This window comes from Myodes glareolus, chromosome 14, assembly GCF_982192425.1.
Source record: "Myodes glareolus chromosome 14, mMyoGla1.1, whole genome shotgun sequence".
Taxonomy (NCBI): domain Eukaryota; kingdom Metazoa; phylum Chordata; class Mammalia; order Rodentia; family Cricetidae; genus Myodes; species Myodes glareolus.
In genome coordinates this window covers 71,808,180-71,810,487 of record NC_142039.1, presented here as the reverse complement: position 1 = coordinate 71,810,487, position 2,308 = coordinate 71,808,180, and positions in this window count along the sequence as shown.

Sequence of the window (2,308 nt, the reverse complement as noted above, 5' to 3'; positions counted from 1 at the left end):
CTATGTCTACACCTCCTGTAGAACCAGCTGGCAGACTGGCAGTGGTCATGTTTACGCACACACACACCTACACACACACACACACACACACACACACACATATCAGACTGTCCTCTAAGTGACAGGCATGCGTGTTGCTAGAGGGCAGATCTCCTTAAAGCAGGCAGTATTACTGGGCAAAGAACGTCTCTCTTTGTACCCACCTAATCCTGTCTCCACACCCCACTCAAAGCCCCTAGTTTGAACTCAGTAGAAAGTTCATATCCTGAGGCAACTTGGGAGCCAAGAGTCCTCCTTTTCCCAACTGGGCAATGTCACACACAGACTTGGTGGCAGAACGGACAGCACCCTTGTCTATGCCCTGTATCCAAGAGAGCTCATGCAGAAAGGATACAATGTATGCACTTTGCAAACCAAAAATCAGTATACACAGACTAGGGTTTACTCCTGGAGGCAGAAAGCTGCACCACTAGTCCAGCCCAGGAAGCTGAGAAAGTTTGACCCATATTTTCAGGGTTTATTCATCTCAGCACTGAGCTGGTGAATTGGCTCAACAGGTAAGCATCTGTTGCCAAGTCTGCTAACCCAAGCTTAATCCCTGGGACCCACAAGGTAGAAGGAGAGAACTGACTTCCATAGGTTGTCTTCTGACCTCTGCATCTGGGCCAAATAGCACATGTGTGTCTACACACACACACACACACACACACTTAAATGTAAGAAAAATACAAGAATGAGCTCAGTGCATATAATCTTTAGAGCTGTCAGACCTCAATATATTATTGAGCCCATATAGTAGCACTAAATTTTCAGTAGTAAAAATACTTTACATATTCTGATAAGGTGTGGTAGTTGAGAAACTCCCTTTGCAGGATTGAAGTGCGTGATTTTTTTAAGGAGTATGGAAATTGTGCACTTAAGCCTTGCAATGGGCATGTGCTATGCGCGGTGGTTCTGTCTCTGAGAATTTGTCTGTTTTCAGAAGACATCTCTCCAACTTCAATGGCAAGAGTATTTGTCACAAAGCACACTGATGATAAAACATGGTGACAAACAGCCCAAGGATATTCAACTAAATCAATCATGGCATATCCGTATAATCGGGTATTTGGTATCCAAAATAATGATGAAAAACAAAAACATCACAAGGTCTGAAAGCTTGCTGCTGCTGGGGACCATGTTAAACCCTTGACCCCACCATTCCTCTTCTTTCTGCTGGAAGTACCTTTATCCCATCTCACAGATGAGGAAAACTGAGGGCTAAAAGAGTGATTTGTCCAAAGTCACATGTAGACCATCTGAGGTCAAATGTAGAACAAGCTAGTGTAGTATATGGTTTCAAATGACACCATTTTTAAAGACCTGCAAAGCAAGATGGGTCCCCACGACAAGCAGGGCATCAGACCAGACACACAGCTGGTCCTTAGCTGTGCATATGCATTCAAACCCCAAAGGTAGTACAGTTTTCATCTTGGCATAGACCTCTGAATGGATAAAATTGCCCGGTTTTCTTATTTTTATGAAATTGATCCATGCTGATATCCATGAGCAGAATAAAATTTCATCGACCACCATATGATGCAGTGTATACAAGGTGGGGTAGCCGCCATCCAGTTACCAGGGCTCTACCTGGCTTTAAAGGTTCTTAAAATGCATGTGATGAGTATCCGGGTTCTCCACAGCCCCTGGACAGCCATACATGGACGCCAAACCATAGGCCCCTTCTAGGAACTGTGTAGCCCCCTCCCTTACTCACCCACACCACCGCACCCAGTGACCCAATGATAAAAAGCTTCTACGACCTGTGACAAGCCTCTGATTACACCTGGCCTTGAGCTGCTGGCCCAAAGGAGACCTACACCCCAGGGAGAAGGCCTGCTGGCACTCTCCCTTGGCACCTGTTGGAAGATTCTAGGATCTGAGCCAGACCTGGGATTCTCGGTGGCTTGGGACAGTAAACCTGTGTGGCCTGAGAAGTATCCACAGGAAATAGAAAACCAGGACTCGTTCGCAAGCTATGCACCCGCCCGGCCTCTCCACTCCCGCCTGGCCTTTACAAGGCAGGGTAAGTGCATGAAGGCGGGCGTATTGTGGAGCCAGAGGGTAGCGGATGTGAGTAAGTGCGTGTGTGCGCGTGTCTCCGAATGTGCGCCCCTGTGATCGCGATGGGTCTGGAGCGGGCGGCAGGGCGGGCTGGGAGTTCTCCTCCCCCCACCACATTGAGAAATCTCAGTGAGTCACCGAGTGGTTCTGCATATTAATGAGCTCGCTCTCGGAGAGGGCAGGAGCGAATTTAAAAGAGGCCAGG